Raw genomic sequence first — 26,393 nt, forward strand, 5'->3', positions numbered from 1 at the left:
AACGGCTGGTAGGGACTACACAACATTCCTCCTGGGTTAGTGACATCACGAACCCTAAAATTTACATAAACCCCGCCCCCAGAACACGATTTATAGACTATCAAGACAGAATATGCTAATGACTAGAAAATAACTACACATAAGCTACATAAATTCGTCAACTAACCATTCAGAAATGTTGTCTACATGTTGTCACTTCTTGAGTCTCTCTATCTTTGTCTGACTCCGGTTTGAACATAAAAGGCTAAACGTTTTTGAAATTTTCAGTGCATGTCTGTGTGAGTGGAAGCTGTTGAAGCTCCGCCCTCTGTGCCGGGAGCAGCAGCTCACTTGCATTTAAAGGGACACACACAAAAACGGTGCGTTTTTGCTCACCCTCAAAAAGTGAGAATTTTAACATGCCATATTAAAATCTCAGTGGGGTATTTTGAGCTAAAACTTCACATACACACTGTAGGGACATCAAAGACTTATTTTACATCTTGTGAAAAGGGCATTATACCACCCCTTTAAGACAACTGTTGCCATATACGAACACATAATTTTTTATAGTGTAAAATCTCAGGTAGTCTTATTTGTTTACACTTTTATTTTTCCTAAGGAATCTCAGGAGAAACATCGGATCCTGTTCCATAATGATCTTTAAAAGTTCTAGATCTGCATTAACTGAATTCTACACATACCTGTATAATGGCTATTCAAAGCAGTATTGTATAATGCCATGTGTGTAATGATGATTGCTGGTGGAAATCCTGTTAGACTGATCGGAGCAGAAATTCACTCACATCAGTTGGTTGGACCTTCACGCTTCAGGGAGGACGCAGATTCACTGACTACTCTAACAATCTCACCACCCAAGAACTGTCAGCAGAACTGTCTGTTTAACTATAGTAGGGTTGGGAAAAAGTTACAATTTAAAGGGGTCATGAAATGTCAAAATTTCCTTGATAGTTGCACATATACGAGGTTGTAAACCTACTGCAAGTTTTATACCTCAAAGCTAACTCTCTAGTTTAAAATATGAGTTTTTGTTTTCCACCCTTCTGAAATGTCATGATTTGAAATTTCCCCATTCGTGACATCACAATTTTCCTCTATATGTTATATGGTGCAATGAAATTCACCAATAAAATGATTAATTTTGTTTCTGAAAGATGCAACGCCCCTTGAAATGAATTGTTTGAGACAAGAAAGTGAAGATGAGGATGGAAAAAGATAATTTCTACAAATATTTGAACTTTTTTGATGCAAAAAACTAAATTAAAAGCTAACCTCCAGAAACATAATATAAAGATCTGAAAATTCATGCCTTTAAAGTGTCCCAATCAATCTGAATTCACCCCTACTTATAAATGTAATATACAGTATTGCATTTTGATTCTACTTTTTTAAATTCAAATTCATATCACAGTTCTATATCCTCTTTGTTACATCTAATTCAATAAATTCTCAATTCACCTTTGAATTCCACACAAGCTTAACCGCAGTTCCTCCCTGTTGTTGCCTCCCTCTTTCATCCCTCTTTCCACCCTCCAAATATCCAGGTACCCCTTTTCCTCCTTGTCATTTCCCTCATATTTACAGCTCCACCCTTGTTTCCTTTTGCCTTCCTTTGGTGGCCTTCTGAAGGTGTTTGATCCCCTCTGAGGTCGTCCATCTATGATGTTCTCCTACTACATATTTGAGGTCATTTAGAATTCATACGTGTGTCACAGGAAAACGTAAAAGAATTGCACAGAAGTGGCTCAGAGGTGCTAAAACAATTCAGTTGTAATGGAACCAGCTCTCGTGGGAGAGGAGGACATTCGGGCACATTGAAACCTTGAATTACTTTCGAGTGAGAGAGAATTATGAGGAGGCAGGAGTCGTGCTTCATTTGTATCAGATGGTATTAGCGCTGTACGTTAATTACCAGAGAAGGACTGGCTGGAATTGAGTGTCACTGGGCTTACCCTGGCCAGACCTCTCCGTGTGAAGGGAGCTGGACTTTTCCATATGACTGTGGAGAAGCAATTTCAGGTCCGGTTTTCAGGTTTGTCCCAATGCCTCAGTCAAGAGCACGGACAGCCTTGGGGTTCTACACACTAATTATCTTTATCTAACGTTTCCTTGCTGATAAGTGAGCAGCATTTTGACGATTCTGGGTACTTCGGATTCAATTGTTTGTGAGACAAAGCCTATTATTTCCTCATGGCCATTGGCGTCACCTGCAAATATAAACTGAAGGTGACACAGATGAACGGATGACTCTCTTAAATGTGACCTTGTCATTTCTGTCAATTTCAGTTTCTTTCACAGGTTCTGAATATCTAGATATGCTGTATTTAATAGGGATTTTCTGGGAGCACATTACTGAGCGCTAAAATGCCTCAAGAACAGATCACTAGATATTGTGTATTTGATGGGTTTTAAGACAAAAAAAAGCTTCTAAAACAGTTTGGTTTAAAGGGATTTGTTCTGCTGTACAAAACGGAAGATATTTGGAAGAATGTTTGTACCAAGCAGATCTCGGCCCCATATAGTAGAAAAAATAAATACTATGGTAGTCAATGGGGGCTGAGATCTGCTTTAACTCAAAACCTTCCTTTTTGGGTGAACTATACATTTAAGTATCAATAAGTTCGAAGAAAATATAATGATTGTTTTTTGCAAATATTCAATATAACACATTGCATGGGACATATATTTTTAAACCAAGATTTTAAGTGCCATATTGTCATGGCACCTTGAGGAAAACCTTTTATGACATTAGGTGCTGTTGACATAGTTATAGGTTTCATTGTGTTTCCCCTGTGACTTAGTTTTATGTGTTTGATTTAGTCATTATATTCACCTCTTGCCCATCAATTAGCGTTGTGTTTACACAAGCTACCCGTCACAGCTGTGTGATTGTACTTGTTTATTCAAGGCTAAATGTACACTTTTAAAATTAAAATTGGAGGACTGTATGCTGTATAAGTCTGCTCTCCAGGCAACTGGCCTACGTAAACTGAAGAAAACCTCTAGGGTTTAATTTAGAGGGAAGGAGGAATATTTGAATATCAAATTAATGAAATACACAATTTTACAGTTTACTGCAACAATGGATGGACAGTAAAGAGGGAGGGAAGAATGGGATCAGAAAATGACAGATGTCATCCAGACCAAGAATCTTTAAATGTGAAGTATGTCATTTTGTTAACATACTGTACTTCTTATTCACTTGCTATGCAAAGACAACTATAAGTAAATCAAAGAGTATAAAACCTGTGGCGCCATTAAAACATTGCTCTGTTTGTGTGACCATCTCGATCAGCCCAGCAACAACATCTGCTCAACCAATGGCATCTGTTTGATGGTGGACTGTTCAAAAAATCTGCTTGAAAACATTCTTTTTTAATGACATTTGGTGACACTAGTGGTGTAGAAATGTTACACTTCTCCTTTAAGCAACTCAAGCAGGTACACTATCATTTATGTTCAGGATTTATCCAATACAAAGACTGGTGAGCCCTTGAATGCAGCCGAGAGAACAAAACATCCAAGGCCCATTTCCATCCCAGCATGTAATTAAACTTAAGGATATGACAATAATCAGGTTGTAAAGCACCTGTTTCTCCATAGAACTGGCGTCAATATATAACTGGACTAATTTGATTCAGCACATGAAATGCACGTGATGGACAGAAGAATAAGACCTGCAGGTTTTAATGCAATTTTCCAGACCATCAATTTGTTCGCTCGGTGCTGTGGCCTTTGCGTGGAGCAGCTGCAGGCAGAAGGATGGGAGCTGACTCCTTTCCTACTGCTGACTCAGGATATGAAAGCCTACAGCACATAATCAGCCAGCTCAGAAGATGGAAAAACAGAGATGGAAAGAAGATGAGACACAGTTTGATAGGTTAATGTGGCTTTGTGCACCATTTGGATGCTGTTTAATTTTTGTCATCCAACAAACAAAAGCTAGTTAATCGAAAAACGCATAATAAAAGAGGGCACAGAAAATGGTCAAGATTTTCTTAAAAGGATAGTTCACCGAAAAATTGTAAATTCTGTTTTCATTTACTGTCATTCCAAACCAAATGTTTCTTTTTTTTTTCTTTTTTTTTCGGTTAAACAAAAATGACTGGATACTTTTGAAGAATATTCACACAGGACAACAACATTTTTGGGGGGATTACGGCTATATACACTACTGTTCAGTAGTTGGGGTTTATTTTGTTTCGAAAGAATTGAATACTTTTATTCAGCAATAATGCATTAAATAGAAATAGAATTCTTTGTAAAGTCACTTTTTCAATTTTAGACAAATTGTGTTCTTTTGATCTTTCTATTCCTCAAAAAAATTAATCATGGTTTCCACAAAAATATTAAGCAGCACAACTGTTTTCAACATTGATAATAATAATAACTGCTTCTTGAGCAGCAAATCATCATATTAGAATGATTTCTGGAGGATCATGTGACTGAAGACTGGAGCATTGATGCTGAAAATACAGCATTTTAAATTGTAATAATATTGCACAATATTATTGTTTTTACTGTATTTTTGATCAAATAATGGCAGCCTAGTTGAGCATAAGAGACTTGTGGGGGAAAAGCAGCATACAGGTTTTAAACAACATGAGGGTGAGGAAATGATGACAGAATTTCTTCTGACCTTTTGTAACAACATCCTGATAAAGAAAGAAAAGGTTGGCGTAACCAGAAGAAAGAAGAAAGTAGGACAAAAATGTCAAAAATGTTCCCTACTTTTGTTATGAGTATTGTATTCCTGTATTGGTTTATAATGGTATAGATAGTTTAGAAAAGATGAATGTACTCTACTCTAAATTATGATATGTGCTGGTTGCCAAACTGTTGGATGTACAGGACATACAGGCAGTGCAACCTAAAGGGATCATAAGAGTGGAATCTCTTACAGCAGGACACAATAGCCTACTGGACAAATACTTAAAAAAAAGCCTAAGACTGAATAACCTGCATAAGGAATCCCTCTTATGTAAACACGACACAACAGAACAGAAAGCAAGAGCATTGTGCTGCTGCCATGGAAACCTATTGCAAAGCCTCATTATTACCAAGTGAACTCATAATGGGTTCTGGGCATAACATCTGGTTATTTGGAGCCGAGCATATTGCTAGCATGCTCTTCACCCCCACAGAGATTAACCTCAGATCACCATCACAACAAATAACAGCATCAAACAGACAGAGTGTTCACAAGAAAACACGAGAAAATGTCATCGCAGACTGGATGACAATAGAAATGTAGTAGCCTATACAAGTGCCTATGTGGACTTGTTGTTTGATGAGAAATAAAAGAAAACAATAGCTCTATGTCCAGAAACTTTTTCATCAAAACAGAACATCAGAACGGAGTGAATTGGAATGCTGCCTTCGGAAAGTTTCGGAAATAATCTTTTTTTTTTTTTTTTTTGGAACATCAGAATGTTCCAGACCAAAAGAAAACATTTAGAAAGGGCTGTCAGTCACAAAATCTGACTGAGTTAATACAGATATTTTCTGCACTCTTTATCTTGTAATCTTGTGAAAAAGAACAAGCCACTTCATTATAGAAAACTGTTCTCTAAAGAATCCAACACATCCAACTCCATTAACAACTATTTACCCGTGACATCCTTTTATTCAGTGAAAAATGTTCTGTGTCCACAATATTCATGGATACATACTTGTATTGAAAAATATATCCTAAGCAACACAGAATATAGTGTTCTCTAAATGAATTGGCCTTGATCCACTGCAGAGGTGTTTCTGTACGGTGTTTGTAAGTAAGCTGTGGGATGCCGTACAACCTCAAAGCCTTCTCTCCATCTGTCATGTCAAGACTAAAGAGATGATGGTTTCAGAACGATGACATAAAGAGTTGAGGATGCATTAACATAAGAGCCCACAGCTAAACTAATTCATGACGCTTTATTTGAAATTCTGCAGTGCTCATCTTTTTTACCAGTCAAACCTCAACTACATGAGCCATTTTTGGCAGCCTGGCTTCCATCATGAAAGTATATGCGCATTCAAGCAATATCACAAACAAGAGCGCTGCTGTGCTGAATATTAATATGGCGCCAAATGCGGGGTTATCAAGCCCATGCTGATATTTATAACAACAGCATGATTGCAAAAGAGATATTGCATTTTATACAATGCTTCTATAAACCGAGAGTTACTATACAATGCTTCTATAAATAGAGAGTTACTATCAAGCAGACATAATTTGTCGAGTTAGTTTGTGTATCTTTTTCGCGAATTAAAATAGCTCTAAAATAAGTCAAAGCAAGAAAATCAACTCTAATCCACTTCTATTTTGCACCGCCCACACACTGCTGGGTTGTTTTAACCAAAATGTGGGTCACATATGGACTAACCCAGCCATTTGGTTAAATTTTTAAATGACATTTTTAAAACAACCCAGTGGAAAGGAAAACGCAGCTAAACAAGAGGTTGAAAATGCCAACACCTTGAGCACAATGTATGATCTATTTCACTTTAATTTAAGAAATAAGCGAAAAGACAGTTTCCCAGAGCACAGGAAATATGAATAGCAAATGACAGCAGCGAGTGGAGGAATGAGGCGAAAGCTTCGGGGAGGGGGAGAGGATGTTGGATGGAGAAATGGAATCAATCACGCAGAGAATTCGGCGGCAGCGAGGACATTGGGCCTGTCAGAATATTCCAGCTCCTGCATGTGTGATCTATCCACAGCGACGTAGTGACTGTGGAGTGGAGACCGGAATGGGAAATTGGATGGAGGTGGATAGAAACATTGAGAGCTGTCCTGCCAGATGGCTGTTTTGGAAAATAAGCTTTTTGAGATGAAATCATTTGAAATGGCATAATTCTGGAGGGCAGCGACCGAGCTGGAGAAGCGATTGCGACTGAATGTCGAGAGTTATGGAACATCAGGACAGCAACAGGAACATAGTGTTCGTGGCACTCTTCTTGTAAAGATTGAAAGATGATTTCTGTATCATACCAATTAGGATTCAGGACATGTTATTGAACCTTATTGTCCTTAAAGTGCTGAGCAAAACATCAAGGAAGAAACAACACATTTTGATAACGGCTGCACTAGAAACTTTGAATTTGCATTTTTATTGCTGTTGCTTATTGATGTTTTTAGAATCAGACATGGCGTGAGGAGGGAAACGTGTTCAAAGCCGGGAGGAGCCTGGTGAATATGTAATTTGCAATGCTCATCCTATTCATTAAGTCTGAAATGTTTTTTGAAATGTGGCAAATCTTCCTTCTGTGGGAAATCATCTTTAAGGTCTAAGTCATTTCTATCAGTAGGCCCCTGACAGGGCACCTTGGCCAATGCAGCCCACCTCCTCCTCGCCTCCACCGCCCCGCAGCCATCCCCAGGTTCCCTCTTCCTGCAGAGATGTGAGTCAGCCAGCCCCCCTCGCAGACTGCAGCTGTCCACTGCCTCCTCGCTTCCCCGGGAGACCTCGGTCGCCATTCCTGCCCAGCTGAGCTCACGCTATTACCTCCACAGGCACTTCGTCTACTCGCATAACTAACACGCTGCTCTCGCTGTCACGTGCGCTCTCGCATTACAAACCACCTAATGAAAGAGGCACGGAGAATCGAAGAACTGTTTGAAATACCTGGTTCCTGAGCACTCGCGAAACAGTTCAGCTGCATTAAGCTCCGGTTCACACTGACAGCCGTCAAACCGCTGGAGGCCGTCAAGACTATATGCTGTTGGCTGCTAATATAGGTTTCTACTTGTCTCCTGAAACGTACATATTTCTCAGAATTTTTATGTCATAACCTTTTTAAAAACCTAAAACTTTGTTCAGTTCCAGGATCAAAATGGATGTACACAAAATAGCAGTTATTTTCACATAATATTTACTTTAAGAATTCAAGAAAAAAGTAATTATATCTCAAGTTGTTGGCTACTAGTAGGCATACTAGACTACAGAATCTTAATCTTAATATTTCTGCCTTTTATGTAAGTTATGGATTTTCAGCATGGTCTCAGATGTCTGGACCCCCCTGTTAATATCTTTTTTTAATGATAGAAGATAAGATGTGCAGAATTGCACTGGTTCACGAAACTTCACACAACATTCACTTAAAAACACTGAGACCAAAATCGCATAACCTTTCTTTTATATATATATATTACTGTAAAAAAAATGCTGTAAAATTAAAGCCATTTTCCAACAGTAAAATACTGTTATTTCAATAAACAGCTAAATCGTCTAAATTTACAGCTAATGGTGGTTAAATTATAAGCACTTGCAGTAAATTTACAGCATTTAACAGTAAACCGGTTTGTTTCTGTGAAAAATGGCCTCGCGCTGTAAAAAAGCAGCACATGGGGGCGGGGCTAACTTACTTCAACACGAGGCACGAGCTCTCGTCTGCAGAAAGCGGTCAACGGCATCTCTTCAAAACTCTTACCGTCTGTGTCTACTAAAGAAAGAAATTGTTCAAGGTAAGTTTATTTCTTTGTTGTTATTTTACAATGTTGCACTCAACTTTGCCTTTTTCGACTGTACTTCCGTTACTTGGCGTGAATCGCGTGTTTGCAAGCACATAGACTGTTCTCGGGTGAGGCATTTCACTAGTCAGTGTTCTCCATCAGATTATAACTCTAGGTTTGGGAATAATTGACGACGGGCTGCTGAATTATTTGAAAAATAATACACATCCAAGGTTGTAATGCAGGCAGCCATGACTCGAAGTGCAATTCAACGGCTCGTCGTCAGTTATTCCTCCTCGGTGACCACACCTCAAGGCATTGTACAGATGTTGCATTTCAAGACATTTGTCAGGTTTTTGTCCTATTTCTTATTATCAGATACCAAGCCTTGCTAATTCAAAACGTCATTAGAGCTAACAGAGAAGTGCTTCAAGAACAGCGACTTTACTATGCAACGGAGAAATGGTACATTACGCTTTTTAATTTTAAAACTATTTTATTGATAAAGTGGTCTATGTGCAAGTATGTGCCTGCACTATATCTTTGTGCGTTTGTATGGGATAAAGAGCAGGAGAAAGAGAGTATGCGTTCCATAGATGATAAAACATGAAAAAAGTTTGTAATTTTTATCCTGTTGTTAGTTATATTTATTTGCTTGATCAAATTTTTGTGGGTTTTGGTTATTTTGCTATTCTAGGCCCTAAGGACCTGTGAGATAACTGAAATCATTTGGTGGCGTGATATGGAACTGTAATGGTCAAATGCTCAAGATGCCTGGAACTACTTGGACCTGCCTGGAACAGCTGGAACAATATTATAAAGAGGTAGCCTACTATTGCAAAAGTGGTTTGATTTTCTATTTAAATGTATTTACGATTATGTAAGATCAGAGTCATGTACTTTTGCAAAATTTGTGCACACACATGCAGTACCATCTATGCATTTGTGAGGCACATGCAAATTCACATGCATGTTTCCAGTAGCATACAGAATAGTTTACAGACACGCACTCAATCACATAATTATTCACTCCTCTCTGGATAACTGGAAAATCACTTCCTTTTACACACAACTAAACTGTCATGTCTTGGCCCCTGTTTCTGTTAGGATGATATTTTGTTGTTTTCTCTGCAGTAACAAACCTACACCCTCATTTATTTACTTAAAGGGATAGTTCACTCAAAAGTTAAAATTCTGTCATTAATTACTCAACCTCATGTCATTCCAAACCCGTACGACCTTTGTTCATCTTCGGAACACAAATTAAGATATTTTTCATTAAATCCGATGGCTCCATTGACAGCTACTTAATTAACACTTTGAAGGCCCAGAAAGGTAGGAAAGACATCGTTAAAATAGTCCATGTGACTACAAGGTCACGCGTGCGCCGTGGTGCTCTCGTGAACACGGGTCGGAGACTGATACGAAAGATAAGAAATTGTTGAATAAAGTCGTTATTTTGTTTTTGTTGCGCACAAAAAATATTCTCGTCACTTCATAAAATTAAAGTCGAACCACTGTAGTCACATGGAATATTTTAACGATGTCTTTCCTACCTTTCTGTGCCTTCAAATTGTTAATTAAATGACTGTTAATTTAATTTAATTAAAACTATCTTAATTTGTGTTACGAAGATGAACGAAGGTCTTACGGGTTTGGACCGATATGAGGGTGAGTAATTACTGACAGAAATTAAATTTTTTCACCATTAATAAGTTTCTAATTACGTTCATCTACTAAACAGTTAATTTTCTATTTCATTTAAAAATGTGTGCAATGTTATTGATGAGTAACGTTTGCCATGTACTACAGTATATATAATCACTTAACTTTTTTTCTTTTTTTTCTTCTTTTTTTCTAAAACATTCGCTACTTTAAACTATTGCTTCTGACCAGGGCTCTGATACCGTTTGAAATATCTGAATTTTCATGGAAAGTTCATTCTGTTTGTTGCCTTGGTCCTTTTCTTAGACCCACTGTGTTATTCAAGGTAAAGCTTAAGTTACTGTAGGTAAGATAAATCACTTATGACAAGAATTTGGTAAGTGTTCAAACTTATGTCTTAAATAAAAGAAAAAGTAAACTATAGGTTATGCCCTTCACGTCTGGTAAGGGTTAGGGGCAGTCTCTGAAGAGCATTTTAAGAATTTAAGTTTATTGCCATAGTCTAAAGCAGACACTACTAGGCTGTTTCTGTTTGCTACTAGAAATCTCTTCTCAGCGTCGTCCAACAGGGTTTATTTTCTTTATTTTTATTTTTATTTTTGTTTTTTGTTTTTTATTCATGTTGACATTGACATTGCTCTTTGAAATAAAGGTATTTCATTTTGATGTTTTTATTGCTTATTTTGCATAATTTTCACAATAATGCATTTCTTAAGCAATTGTCTATAGCCCTGAGAATAATGAAGTTCATTGCAATCATATTGCAATCATTATTGACTATAGAAATTTACTGTATTTCTGGTTTACAGACTACTACTGTAAAGTCATCTTACAGTATGGATACCGTAAAATTACGAAATCAAATATTGTTACTGAAGAACAGATGGCAACAAAGAATTTGAATACACCACAAAGAATACACCACAATATTAGAAGAATTCTTAGCTGTTTATTCTAAATTGTTAGGTTTAGGGGTAATTTTGTGTTTATGGCAATTGCAGTAAACTAAATTTCTCAAATCGCTTTACTGCTCAGCACAGACATTTGAGTTTCAAATCTTATGAGGGCAATTTATCTTGACATCTTTATGAGAGATCAGTTAAGCTTGTGTGACAGTCTCTTTAAAGTCTGTAAATAATTATTTTAGGTCTCAACCTCTTTTCTTCAGAAAGAGTCAGCGACTCTAAGATGATGAGGACTCCATATCAGATGACAACATCTAATCAATCTTGAAACTATCACACTCAGTTCATTGGCTCTTGACACTGTGTTTCCTTTGATTTCTTCTAAATCCTTACAGTAGATGCAGCAAACATTTAAAGTCCTCAAATGTTGGTCTTAGTTGGTCATTTTAGCCACAAGACACAAAATATAAGGAACGGGATAGAATTTTTGATGGAATTGTGGGATTTAATATTTAGGCCAAAATATAACTGCACAACTAGTGATAGGTAGATAGATAGATAGATAGATAGATAGATAGATAGATAGATAGATAGATAGATAGATAGATAGATAGATAGATAGATAGATTTGAACACCTGTCTATCAGCTAGAATTCTGACCCTCAAAGACCTGTTAGTCTGCCTTTAAAATTTCCACCTCCACTCCATTTATTATCCTAAATTAGATGCACCTGTTTGAGGTCGTTAGCTGCATAAAGACACCTGTCCACCCCATACAATCAGTAAGAATCCAACTACTAACATGGCCAAGACAAAAGAGCTGTCCAAAGACACTAGAGACAAAATTGTACACCTCCACAAGGCTGGAAAGGGCTACGGGGAAATTGCCAAGCAGCTTGGTGAAAAAAGGTCCACTGTTGGAGCAATCATTAGAAAATGGAAGAAGCTAAACATGACTGTCAATCTCCCTCGGACTAGGGCTCCATGCAAGATCTCACCTCGTGGGGTCTCAATGATCCTAAGAAAGGTGAGAAATCAGCCCAGAACTACACGGGAGGAGTTGGTCAATGACCTGAAAAGAGCTGGGACCACCGTTTCCAAGGTTACTGTTGGTAAAACACTAAGACGTCATGGTTTGAAATCATGCATGGCACGGAAGGTTCCCCTGCTTAAACCAGCACATGTCAAGGCCCGTCTTAAGTTTGCCAATGACCATTTGGATGATCCAGAGGAGTCATGGGAGAAAGTCATGTGGTCAGATGAGACCAAAATAGAACTTTTTGGTCATAATTCCACTAAACGTGTTTGGAGGAAGAAGAATGATGAGTACCATCCCAAGAACACCATCCCTACTGTGAAGCATGGGGGTGGTAGCATCATGCTTTGGGGGTGTTTTTCTGCACATTTGACAGGACGACTGCACTGTATTAAGGAGAGGATGACCGGGGCCATGTATTGCGAGATTTTAGGGAACAACCTCCTTCCCTCAGTTAGAGCATTGAAGATGGGTCGAGGCTAGGTCTTCCAACATGACAATGACCCGAAGCACACAGCCAGGATAACCAAGGAGTGGCTCTGTAAGAAGCATATCATGGTTCTGGCGTGGCCTAGCCAATCTCCAGACCTAAACCCAATAGAGAATCTTTGGAGGGAGCTCAAACTCTGTGTTTCTCAGTGACAGCCCAGAAACCTGACTGATCTAGAGAAGATCTGTGTGGAGGAGTGGGCCAAAATCCCTCCTGCAGTGTGTGCAAACCTGGTGAAAAACTACAGGAAACGTTTGACCTCTGTAATTGCAAACAAAGGCTACTGTACCAAATATTAACATTGATTTTCTCAGGTGTTCAAATACTTATTTGCAGCTGTATCATACAAATAAATAGTTAAAAAAATCATACATTGTGATTTCTGGATTTTTTTTTTTTAGATATGTCTCTCACAGTGGACATGCACCTACGATGACAATTTCAGACCCCTCCATGATTTCTAAGTGGGAGAACTTGCAAAATAGCAGGGTGTTCAAATACTTATTTTCCTCACTGTAGATAGATAGATAGATAAGTTTAAATGTAAGTATACAATAAGTAAAAGTTTGACTGAAGTCTCAGATCAGAAATCTCTCTAACTGCCTTTTTAGTTGTAGGTGTAGATGCGAATTTACAAATTCAGCATTGCTAAGTACGAGCTATCTAATGGCAGTGCTATTTTTTGACAAATGCATGAGAGAAAGTCCTTTCAAGCTATAAAGGCAAGCTATGATGATGTGCCAAGCAAGATGAAAGAGCTGGCCTTTAATGCCACTAGATGGCACTTTCCACACTTCACACAAAGCGTCCCTTTTCTCACACCTCTCTATGTCATGTCATCACTGAGATCACCGTAGGCATTATGCAGCCATTACTACTGCATCTCATGCCTGAGAAAGTACTCGAAGCCCGAGACGCCAAAAAGCATTCCATCTTCTAATCCGCATCCACAGAACACGGCCTGCGAGTCCATTCAGCTAAAAACCTGTAGTGCTGCACCAGACCCTTTCAAGAGCACATAAAAAAGCATGCTGCATGAATAAATAATAGTTTGACAAAGCATGTTTCCTCAGAGTATAACATGAGTTTGATGTGGATACTAAGAGCTGGTTTTATTTATAAAGCAATTATGTTACTAAGGAATTCTGTGTAAATATCCCTCGCCTTTTCAACTCTTTAGTCTAACTGGAACATCTTAAAGCGATAGTTCACCCAAATATCTGGAATCCTAAATATGAATTAAGCGGTTTAATAAGAATAAAACAAAATAGCAATAAGGTTATCACAATGTTTTTTTTTTTTAACAGTCTCTTTATGATTTTTTTTTTCTTTTTTTTTTACCTTCACAATGTTGACAAAGACTTTTCAAAGTGATGAGAGAATATTAAACGCAAGTTATACAGGTTTAGACTTTCTCATATATGACAAAAAAAAAGTCAAACATTTTATATTTATAATATATATATATATATAACATTGTAACAATGAAAGTTAATGGGGTCCAAAACAAAATGGACCCCAAATTACTTTCTTTATTTGTACAAAAGTAAACAAATTAAAACAAGTTTGGAATGTCAAAGGTGAACAAACCGCATATTTTTTATTCTTAGGGAGAACTGTCCCCTTTAAGGCCGCCTGACCTTTGTAGTAACCCTTTTCTCAATATGTTCTTATAGACGGCATGTTAAGTACCTGGGCCAAAGAAGTTACCTGGCCCTTTAAGGATTACATAGGATTATGGTGTGAATGGCTTAAGTCTGTCTACTTTGCCTCTTAGTGTTTGTACTCAAGTCTCAGCATGCAGGCAATGGCCAACCATACTCTCTAGATACAGGAGCGGACCTTATAAAATCACCAATTGATGTATTAAAGAGAGTTCATTCATATTGTAAGCAAAAGCAATATCTGATATACCGCTTTATACCTAAATTACAACAAAAAGCAATGGCAGATGGTCAGACATCCCTCTTTAGAGGTGTGGCCTCGGGTTTAAACCGTTGTTGTGCTTACAGCCTAAGACAGGGTGCTCTCTTCAGCTTTAAAACCATTACATTGTCCTGAGACTACAGTGTTTATCAGCATATACTTGCCTCAAAATTTGCATCTATTTGCAACTGAAAGCTGAAGCAGTTGAAGCAGATTTCCTTTTGTGACTAAAATAGCATATTGCGTGTGTAGTTAGGGCTATAAGAGTTTGGCAAAAAAAATCTAATTTAGATTTTTCTGATAAAAATTGTGATTTTGTTCCTTCGTCGTCATTTTATTTTTCGTGAAGCATTATTTTGCTTTGCTTCAGCTATGATAAAATATCAACAGAGTTTCTCAGAAATCACTTACTGCACCTTTAAATCACAGCCTTTGCGATTTGATAATTGCACTAAGCCATTTCGTGATGTCTTTATTTACAGAGATTTATAATTAAGCCATTAGTATACACTGATTTCCTGAAAAGTGTAAACACTGTCTTTTGGTGCTTTCAAAACATTGCTCTGTTCACCACATCAACAGGGGCTCAATCAATGGCATGTGGTTGGGGTGGGGCTACTCGTTTGAGCAACCAATTGCAAATGGGGGGCTTAATCAGGAATACTTGCTTGTAAAAAGGTTTTTTTTTTTTTTTTTGGGGTAACTATGTTTGCTGTTGCTAGAGAATTTACACATTTAACATGAACTGATGAATTTTCATCTGGGCCTCCCCAAAAATCTTTGATTATCTCATCTGTCAGTACTCTTATTATATGGTTAGATGATCTTTCTCTGGGGGGGACATTAAATTTAACATTTAATTTAATATTCAACAATAATATTGATCAGCCTGCATTGACACTATTATACAAGAACTGAACTAAGCTGTACGATGACATCACGGTTTTCTCCAGAGCGGCTATATACACTGAACAAAATTATAAACGCAACACTTTTGTTTTTGCCCCCATTTTTCATGAGCTGAACTCAAAGATCTAAGACTTTTTCTATGTACACAAAAACCAAACCGAAAACCAGTCAGTATCTGGTGTGAACCACCATTTGCCTCACGCAGTGCAACACATCTCCTTCGCATAGAGTTGATCAGGTTGTTGATTGTGGCCTGTGGAATGTTGGTCCACTCCTCCTGGAACACGCTGTTGTATACGCCGATCCAGAGCATCCCAAACATGCTCAATGGGTGACATGTCCGGTGAGTATGCTGGCCATGCAAGAACTGGGATGTTTTCAGCTTCCAGGAATTGTGTACAGATCCTTGCAACATGGGGCCGTGCATTATCATGCTGCAACATGAGGTGATGGTCGTGGATGAATGGCACAACAATGGGCCTCAGGATCTCGTCACGGTATCTCTGTGCATTCACAATGCCATCAATAAAATGCACCTGTGTTCGTTGTCCATGACAATCGCCTGCCCATACCATAACCCCTCCACCACCATGGGCCACTCGATCCACAACGTTGACATCAGTAAACCGCTCACCCACACGACACCATACACGCTGTCTGCCATCTGCCTTGTACAGTGAAATCCAGGATTCATCCGTGAAGAGAACACCTCTCCAAAGTGCCAGACGCCATCGAATGTGAGCATTTGCCCACTCAAGACGGTTACGACGACGAACTGCAGTCAGGTTGAGACCCCGATGAGGATGACAAGCATGCAGGAGCTTCCCTGAGACGGTTTCTGACAGTTTGAGCAGAGATTCTTTGGTTATGCAAACCGTTTGTTGCAGCAGCTGTCCGGGTGGCTGGTCTCAGACGATTCTTGGAGGTGAAGATGGTGGATGTGGAGGTCCTGGGCTGGTGTGGTTACACGTGGTCTGTGGTTGTGGGGCTGGTTGGATGTACTGCCAAATTCTCTGAAACGCCTTTGGAGACGGCTTATGGTAGAGAAATGAACATTCAATTCACGGGCAACAGCTCTGGTGGACATTCCTGCAGTCAGCATGCCAATTGCATGCTCCCTCAAAACTTGTGACATCTGTGGCATTGTGCTGTGTGATAAAACGGCACATTTTAGAGTGGCCTTTTATTGTGGCCAGCCTAAGGCACACCTGTGCAATAATCATGCTGTCTAATCAGCATCTTGATATGCCACACCTGTGAGGTGGATGGATTATCTCGGCAAAGGAGAAGTGCTCACTAACACAGATTTAGACAGATTTGCAAACAATATTTGAGAAAAATAGGCCTTTTGTGTACATAGAAAAAGTCTATGTACTTTCATTGAGTTCAGCTCATGAAAAATGGGGGCAAAAAACAAGTGTTGCGTTTATAATTTTGTTCAGTGTATTATATAAATTAACTTAACTTTTTTTTTAAACAAAAATGAAACATCACTGAACTTACTTAAGCTGTACTGTGATGCTGTTTTCTTCTGGAAACAAACTTTTTTGCATTATTTTCCTGTTATCTCTGTAAAGCTGCTTTGAAACAATCTGTATTGTAAAAAGCGCTATATAAATAAATGTGACGACTCTGAAAGCAGTGACTGCAATCTGTGGTTATTTCCCTTTCAGAGGGCTTTCCGTTCATATGAAATCACAATATAAAATACAGCCAAATATGCCGCTGATACCGATATACATCTCCTGACAAACAGATGCAATATTAATGTTTATTTACCAAATCTTGCTTGACTGAGAATATTCAAATGTATGACCTATTGCACTTAAAGCAAGAAATACTCCCCTGAGCCACATCAGCTCATGCTCAGGAGGTTAAGCCTCCCTAAAACTGAAATCCTAGAAATGAAAGCTTTTGTGCAAGTTCTGCCGGGAAGACTCAATTGTAACGTCACTTCATTCTCATCTATCCAATCATGTTCTAATACTTGTAGTATAAAAGATCGGAACTTACACATCTGAGTTCGCAGATGCTGAGGCCTACATTCCCCTCCATCCTCCCCACCACCACCAGGATGGTCCCTTCCCCTCCATCCTCCCCACCACCACCAGGATGGTCCCTTCCCATACCTCCCAAGGGGTCAGCTGCGCCCCTGCCTTCGTCTTCAGGCAGGAAATGCAGATTCCATACCCTCGGGTTGCGAGCTACGGACGGGGCCTACGCCAAAGAACTTTATATCATAATATTGCTTTCTGGGCTGTTAATAAATGTATACTTGTTGCTGTATTTTTCCTCCTGAGTCTTTCTGGTAGAACTGCCCTGTTTCACTCAATCACTTCACTTGAGAAGAAGACAGAGAGCATTCAACGGTCACACTGAGACAAATCTTCCTGTATATATGTCTTGATTTTTGCTCAGCAAATGAGAATGGAAGAGGGAAAGTAGGCCTGAACAGACTATATGCACAGTTCTTTCCACATTTTACCACAGAATTGCTTCCACATATACAGTTAAAAGCATTATTAATTATCCAAAATATGAATTAAACAAACATCAAACTTCTTGTGGAGTTCAGCAGGCGTAGATTCCTTGCAGGCTGTGAGGAGAGGACACAGATGAGAGCTCAGTGTCTATGGAAGGGCTCCATGTGCTCATCAGCATCGGCAGTGAGAGAAGTCACACTCGCTGTAATGAACATGTGACAGCTGCCTCTCAGCCTCGTCTCACATTTATTTTCTTCATCATTACCTCTCTCGGCCCGAGTGAGTCTCGATTAACAAGCAAGCTCTAATTACTCTAATTATTAATAGAGCAGTAAAGCAGCTGTTTGACTCTTACATTGGGATGATCAGCATCTCATTGGGATCTTTGTTTATCCTGCCATGAAGATGTAATGGGCAATACAATATACAGCTTTCACAAATAAAGTCACAGTGTAAGCAGGCAATGCTGTATACGCATGTCCTGATTTTGCCAAGTTAAAATTTCTGTTGATCCTGGAACAACATTCCTGTCCAAAAATGTAATCCTTTACCCCTGAACCCTAAACCTAAACCCTAACCCTACCTATAACTTATCCCTAAAATCAGAGTGAAATGATAAGTGAATAACACTGATGTAGAAGCACCTAAAGCTGTGTTCACAGAAGCAGTGACAAAGCGACACAATCCCATTCATTTCAATGGAGAGCTGGCAACAAGAGAGCCAGTGACCGTTGGTGACAGGAGCCCAGATTGATCGCCATTTGCCGCTTCGTTTGATCGCTTTGTTGCAGATAAATATTCGCAATGGCAGAGAGCACTCGATGTTTCTCGTTCATCTTTATTTAAAGACATTTATTGTACTGATTCCATTTATATGTAGACTTTTCCTTCTAAAATATTTGTTTGTAGCAGCAAGAAAACTGATTAGTTGTCTACAACATGGAGTAACATCCGTGAATGTCATTCACAAACATTACTAGGCAACCATAGTGGGAACACCCACTAGTGACCTCACCGCCAGCCACTGGCGACATGCAGCTACAAAGTCACTTGTAGTGTGAATACAGCTTAACCCTGTTTATAAGCCTAAACTTGACATAAACTGTAAACTTGTTCCTAAAATCTGATTAGTTGATTGGAATGTTGTTCCAGGATCAACACAGATGTTGATCCAGGAAGTAACATGTTGTACTTAGTGAAACCAGGTTTCATATTGTACAGTTACATTCACAAGTTGAAAACTTCAAAAGCTGAATACAGCACCAGAAATTAGAGAACAGAATGAGACAGATATAATATCAAAAGTTAGGCACATGGATTAAATAAATATGATGACACTGGCATATTTAATTAATTTAATTGATAAAAAACACAATTAAATCAACTTATTAATTCCATGAATTCAATATTCTATAAACTTCAAATGGTTTTAAATGCTGTCAATACTAGTGAAATTATATTGAATCATCCCATTTAGATACATTATATACCCATATAATGGGTATACAAGTTTATATACCCATGTTTCTTAAGAATTTGTGTTGTCTCCTCAATGACTGTTTATAGTCCTTTGAGCTAGTGGTGCATGAATCTGTGGTTTCCAGAGCTGTAACTTGACAAGTAAAAACTTATATGTCTACTCGGCCATGTCATGCTTCTAGCTCTTCCGCCGGTGCACTGTTCATTTGGACCATTTGGAAATGGCTGTTGCCGGGGAACCGGGCCACGTGAGAGCTCGTGTCTCCACAATGGTTGACTTCCTTTCTCTGCAAAGTGTGTATTCATTTCTGAATGCAAAGCAATAGGAGTTAAATAAAAGCTTTGCTTTGTGATCAACTCTAAATTTCTAGATTTGTTAAACTATAACCCCCCCCCCCCCCCCCCCCAAAAAAAAAAAAAATAACAAGAAGTGTTTTAAAGGCTGATCTCAGATCTACTACAGTAATCCATTCAAATAAGTCTGAGGATCAAGGCATTAGACACTCAACAGTAAAGCATGCTGGAAACTACAGGGACTGTGTAGCAGTTTCATTTTATATATATATATATATATATATTGTGTGTATATATTGTGTATGTCTACACATAGTGCAATTCATGGTCTGTTTTGATGGAGATGTTCCGTTGTGACAGTCGGTTTTGATGGAGCATTTGGTTGTTTATGACCAAAAAAAAAAACCTTATGAAGCATGGTCTACAAGAACCATTACTGGTCACATACTCTAAGCACTGCTTGTTGGTAAAATGTTTCTCCTACCTCTCTCTCTCTGACAGGTGAAAAGGATTGATGCACTTAGTAAACCTCAAATAAATCACAAGGTCATTGCCATGCCTCAGTGACCTCTATAAAAATACATTTATGTGTGGATACACTCATGTGTCCTCTAGGTATAGCAGTACTCACTGTTTATCAGCTGCAGCAGAAAAAAAGTTTATAATTACAGAAAAGCAAATAGACTTTTCATAGTAAAAGGTATGATTTGCCTTATAATTTATTGGGAAAGAAGCTCCTGCATTAATCATCACACTAGATTATATTTCTTTTAATTTTCCCATTTTGTCAAGTCAAGTCACCTTTATTCATATAGTGCTTTTGCAATACAAATAGTTTCAAAGAAGCTTTACAGTGATACGTCTTCAAAGTGAAGTCTTCAAAGACAATTGTGTCATTATCCAGCTCAAGTAATCTCAGTGTTGAAGCAGCTCTACAAAAGACAATGGTGGTGTTATTCATTTTATGTCAGATCAATGTTGCTTCAGTTCAGTTCAATAACAGTGACAACGTTGCAAAATTCATCAACAGAGGGTGTGCATTGATGCCACTTTCCCGCCGGGACATGTCCCCTCAGCTGGACTAAGTGGCAAAACATCCTGCAACATGACTGCCTTAAGTAGGGGAAACTGCAAAAACGACAGTAAAACACACAATTATCTGCTTAAATTAAATGCAGTTGGACTCAACAGTGATCCTGATAACTTACCAAAGAACCAGTGGTGCATGGACATTGGCATGTGGCCAGAAATAGAGTTTCCTGACATTTATATGTACATGATTTAGATGCTGGGGAAATACATAAATATGCTTTATCTGCTAGACAACACTATAAATACAATATAAAAAGATCTAAATCTGTATGATCACTAATATTATTGTTATATCTTAATAGATGAAATGATTGTATGGCAGAGCTAATGTTAATTACAGAAAGGTAAAAAATACTTTTCAAAGTAATAATTCTGGTTAATTTACAATGTAAAGTGAAAATCTAATTGTATTTTTATAAAGAGAATACATGTAAAGTAAAATGTATGAATTACATTCATTCACTGGGGAATCTGGATGATTACTAATATAATTTTTATATCTCATCATATCACACAGCCCTTACATTTTTTAGACATTATGACTTTCTGTAAAGCCCCTTGGAAGCGATGTGTATTGTGAAGTAATATGTAACATACATTTGACTTGATGCTTGTTTGTACTTCAAGACAGGATATGTTGGCGAAATTAAAGTGATGAGGACATCAATGGATATTCTGGTTGTTTCAGAATATTTTGTAGAAACAAAACTCCACCCACTGTGACATCATGTGCATACCCTCTATTATGTAACAAAGTCGAATCAGTTATAAATACATTGTTTGTAATATCAATACCATCCTGTTATGGTGAAGGTCTGCCAACCATAGTGTCTAGTTTATTATAAATACATAATAATAATAAATAAATAAAAACATTACAGTTCAACTCTTATCATAGGGGTTCATTGGGAGACTTGCTTTAAATAGGCTCTGTTTAGTAGAGGAAGTTGAAATTGCATGCGAGATGATAAGCTATCACGTCCGTGCCGGTTTGGAGATGCAATTGGCTTTTATTAATCCTCTCTACTTTCAGCTAGCATTGCAGAGAGTTTTCTAAATGTAAGTCATTAGAGATGAACAATTGCTTTAAGCTGATGCAGCACGTTGTACCTCTTTTTCATGCCCCACATAGATGAAATGATTGTATGGCAGAGCTAATGGCCATGGCTGTGGGAGGGATGCCTCTTCTCAGCTGGAAATAAAAATGATGACATTTAAGAAATGCGTCCGACTGATTCGTTGAGATGAATAACATTAGCGGCGCAACAGAAATATATTTACCTATTCTGGAGATGTTAGGCTTCAGGGGTTTTAAAAAGTCACACAACGCGCAAACACTCTTTATGTTCCAAATCATTCCACACCAAAAATAGTGTTGTGCATAGAAAGTAGAATGATATGATGTGAAACAGTCTGGAGTTTCGCTTACTCAATGTGAAAGTGATAGTGAGCGAGGGCCCAAGAGGCAATGAAGAATATTGATGATGTTCTGAATTACTCAGGAGAAATGCATCTTGAGAGCTAGAAAGCTTCAGAGGAGATGTCTATTAAAGCAATAAGCTACAAGAGGCCGTGTGTTACAGTGATTTTACCACGGGGTGTTTGGGGCATGATGTGAATCCCCTTAGCCGTGGTAAAAATCACAGGCCTTGCCTTTGAGCGGATTATTGGAACAACAGCAACATCAAAAAAGGCATCAGTTCACTATATAGTTAAATAGTCCTCAAAATCTGAATAAATGATTCGTCCCCCAAGTAATATGCTCATTAGGAGAACCGGCAGTTACCAAGCAATATAGCAAATTGTCAGTCTATGCATTAGTGGTGGGGATTTTTTGGTGATTCTTTCTGCAGGTTACACAAGTGTCTTCATAAGTGAGGGATTTGAATCATTCATTTAACCAATTCATACAAAAACGCTAGAAACAGTCACTGAATAATTAATCAAAGATATGTTCAGGAACATAAACAAGTGTCTGTTTTTTTGGTTGAGTTATTGAATCATTCATTCAACTGATTTGTTTAAAAACAATGAAACATTTAGTAGTAAAACTCTGTACTGTGGGTTGCTCTGTGTTGAACCAGTTCTGCTATTTTCGTTGGCAGAGCAAAAACAGACAAAGTAACTGGCAAAATTGTGTCTAAAATTTGTTTATTAAACTGTTTTATATTCTAGAATCATGCTGCCTCTTTGTTTCTCCACAAATGTTGTTGCTAGTTCTGATAGACAGACAGACAGTAGATAGGTGTTGGGTAATACAAAATAACAACAGTCATTAAAGACATTATGTCCTTTGTGCATATGGAATGGCAAAAAATAAATGTGAATCCCTTTTGTTTAGGAGGAGGAGGCAGCCCAGTCTAGTCTGAGACATCCGTATAGCAGCGAACACAAGGTTCAGGAGAGAACTAATGTGTTCCAATGCCAGATATTGTTCAGTTTACATTGTTTATAGGATTAGATTTCATACATTATTGAATACATGACCAAATCATTCATTTTCACCACTAGAAAATATGATGTATATTTGGAATCAACCTGGGGCTCGATAAACAGGACTCCAGACAGACAGTACATTTTCAATATCTGCCTCAGAAATTCCCCTCACAAATGCCTTTCATTATAAGGGAAATCTGTCCGTCAAATCAAGCTGTCTGGATACAACATCTGGAGGCTCTCTTCCATCCCATCTCTCAAAGTGAAAAACTTGATAACTCTCTAGTAATTACTGAAATCATTGTAAACTTTTTGTAAACTGCGATTTTTGTTCGATTTTGAATAGTAACTCCTTCCGATGGATTTGGTAACACTTGAGTCATAACTAGTGTGTTAACATGATCTTCACTTTAGAATACTGATCCAAATAATTAGTAGTTCCTTTAGAAGGATGTAGTAACACTTGAGTCATTACTATCCAAAACCTTACAAAAACCTCAAAAGCTTACAACTTCTTCAGTCAATATTAGGGAGTTATCATGCTTTTCACAAAATTTTGAGTAGTTCCTTTAGAAGGATGTAGTAATACTTGAGTCATTACTAGTGGGTTACCATTACCTTATATTATACATTATGCATTATTCATGTTAATTATGAAGCTGTAGTAGTTATAGTCCTCTGGGAGGTTTAAAAAAAAAAATAGTAGTTACTGATTAGCTAATAGTGAACTACCACATTCAACTGAGTGCTATTACTTACTAAAGCCCTATTCGCACGGGATTAGTATTACCTAGGGACCTCCGGTAATTTGTAATAATCGTAGAGGTCGTCTGTGATTTTTATCCCGTGCGAATCTGCCATGTCTGTAAAAATGTCTGTAAAAATTCCCCCGAAAATTACCTACCGTATTTTGGCCAACACATGGGTCCTCTGATAATACCAGTCCCGTGCGAATCCCCATGTCTGTGATTTGGGCTGTTTTTCTGTGAGCCTATCGTTTTCTAAAGAACGTTATAATTATTACGTTAACCATTATGGGCCGTTAAAAGAGAGTGCTGCAAAAGAGAAAACAAACTACAGTAAAGACGTGATCCGGAAGCTCAACTCGGACCGTTGTCATGGAAACGTCAAATTAAGTATTTTGGCGCAACATGGAAGCTCTTTTGGAAAGTTTGGACGCTTTTTGTGGTAGTGTAACTTAGTAGTCTGTATCGTGGAGCATTTCTTTGTCTCACACGGCCTCTAAAGACGTCCATCCTGTAAGTAGGCTATCTCAAGAAATCAAAGTGTGAAAGAGTAAAAATGATATAAAATGAAATAAACCAAATAAAATGAATAGAAAAACAAGCCTATCGCGACGTTTCGGTATTCATAATACCTTCTTCAGGCAGGCTTGTTGTAAATATGGACAAAGAATAAAAGAAAAAGAAGATATATTATATATTTATACAATAATATGATATTCTATAATATATTTCTCTAATAAATTGGTTTTAAATAAGTTCTTTTTTTGAATTGCAATACTGCAGCGCGATCTTCGTTTCAGCACGTTCAGCTAGTGAAGTGTGAATGGGTGGGCGCACGCTGTAAAGTCCGTAAACTCGAGGGAATTACGAACATTTATTTGCCCGTGTGAATGAGCCACCAAAAACACAGACGTCAGGGGGTAATTTCCTAATTACAGAGGTCCAGGGGTAATACTAATCCCGTGCGAATAGGGCTTAATTCGTTATTAGAGTCTCTTGTTAGTTAATAGTAGTTACTGGAGTGTTAATAATGCGTTACTCATTTGTTCCTGTGTAGTTATTCATTAATGACGGAACAGTATTCTAAAGTGTTACCAAATATTCCTAATATTTTAAACATTGTATTGAAAGTAGCTAATTTTACAGTACCTGTCGAGACATGCCTTCAGAAGCACCCGTAAGAGCTGTGTTTGTGATGTTTGAGTTGGGGGAGTCGCAACGCAAGAAAGGGGCGTTTGCTGTATTTTTGTAATTCCGCTAGGTGCCACTAGTGTTGCAGAAACTACATACTACTCTTAAGCAACAGCATTCGACACGAAAAAACACAATTCCGACTTCTGTCGAATGAATGCTGTAGATTGAGCTAAACTTGTACTGAACCTGAAATATTATTTCAAGTATTTATATTCTCATCCATACAGGTTTCGTGTTAATGAATTGTCCCGTCACCCTAGAATGGATAATCAGTAAAGAGAATGCATGGATGTTAATGAATTGGTGCATATTTGGAGGATTTTCTAAGCTCAGTTCTCTCCCCTGTGAAGACAAGCAGAGTAAAGCAGCATCTAATCTCTTTGGCATTGCCCCACTGACAGTCTGGGTTGCATCAGCCAGTGTGAACTAGAATGAATGCACCAAGACTAAACCGACAGATTCGTGCAAGAAGTCAACACACGTGGTTGCTGCTGTCAGTGAATAGTCTCAGAGGTGGAACAGTGCATGGTGTCTAGAGAAATATCCATAAGAACTAAGCAAATTAAACTGTCTGGGATATTCACTATGATCAAATATTTAAGATCTTTCATATTTGCCACTTAATGTGATTTATAAGAACACATCAAAGGATTGGCCCGTTCTTACTAAAATTAAGCTGTCATAACTGTTTCTGTAGACGTCCATGTCATCAATCTCTAGAAGAGGGGCAGAGGCTGTCAGCTGTGATGATAATTAAAGTCTAACTGACAAAGATGATTCAAAACATGAATGAAAATAGTTTCAGTATCCTCTATGTGGCTTTGAAATACCATATTATGTTTTTAAACATAATGACACATTATATTTGTGTGTTTAATTCAATTTCTTTTTGAAACAATTGACCAGTCTGTGACTGGATCTAAGGGAGGAGGGCTTGTATAAAGTCATTATCATCAATTGTTCTTCTACCAGTCTAAATAAATGAAATGATTACGGTTGCCGATTCAAGACATTAATTTGAAACAATTAATGATGTTCAATTAATTAATCAACCCTGCCCCATATGTACATTTTGTAATAATGAATTTTACAAAGGTGTCAAAGTTGAACTGAAATGTATCTTGAAACAGCGTCTTATAGAGTCAGTGGTCCATTACACTGAAAAACAGTGGCCATGTATGAATTACATTTATTTTATTTATTTTTAAATAGCACAGAATTAATGCATAAACTCATCTTTGTGAACAACCCCTAGTCTTGGAATAAACAACAAACTTGCAAAATTGATTGCTGTGGACTTT

At 38.0% G+C, this 26,393-nt stretch overlaps 1 protein-coding gene across 4 annotated transcripts in view; it reads right to left on the reverse strand.

Moving 5' to 3' along the window:
• elfn1a (extracellular leucine-rich repeat and fibronectin type III domain containing 1a) overlaps positions 1–26,393 on the reverse strand; it is a 112,595-nt gene that overhangs the window by 15,106 nt on the left and 71,096 nt on the right. Inside the window, exon 1 of one of the 4 annotated variants that reach the window (XM_084087239.1) lies at positions 17,921–17,960. The exons of the other annotated variants lie outside the window; for them this stretch is intronic. The gene's annotated coding sequence lies outside the window, so the exon portion shown is untranslated. Of the gene's footprint in view, positions 1–17,920; positions 17,961–26,393 lie in introns of those variants that run through there. 4 annotated transcript variants of the gene reach the window in all.

This window comes from Abramis brama, assembly GCF_963993115.1.
Source record: "Abramis brama genome assembly, chromosome: 1".
Classification (NCBI taxonomy): Eukaryota; Metazoa; Chordata; class Actinopteri; order Cypriniformes; family Leuciscidae; genus Abramis; species Abramis brama.